Source organism: Mustela nigripes, chromosome 13 (assembly GCF_022355385.1).
Source record: "Mustela nigripes isolate SB6536 chromosome 13, MUSNIG.SB6536, whole genome shotgun sequence".
Taxonomy (NCBI): domain Eukaryota; kingdom Metazoa; phylum Chordata; class Mammalia; order Carnivora; family Mustelidae; genus Mustela; species Mustela nigripes.
In genome coordinates this window covers 13462601-13462865 of record NC_081569.1, presented here as the reverse complement: position 1 = coordinate 13462865, position 265 = coordinate 13462601, and positions in this window count along the sequence as shown.

Sequence of the window (265 nt, the reverse complement as noted above, 5' to 3'; positions counted from 1 at the left end):
AACTGTGGTAGATGCCTGGCTTCAAGACCTGTGGGAGTCCGTCTGTCTTTCCCTCTCTTTCTCTCACAAACACACATGCACACACCACCGTTGAAAGATGAGGTTCCTAATTCTATCCTGGAGATAGAATATAGAATAAGTAGCTTGATACATCTATCTGTTTTGGCCACGAAAAAAGAAGAAGAAGAAGAAGAAGAAGAAGAAGAAGAAGAAGAAGAAGAAGAAGAAGAAGAAGAAGAAGAAGAAGAAGAAGAAGAAGAAGAAG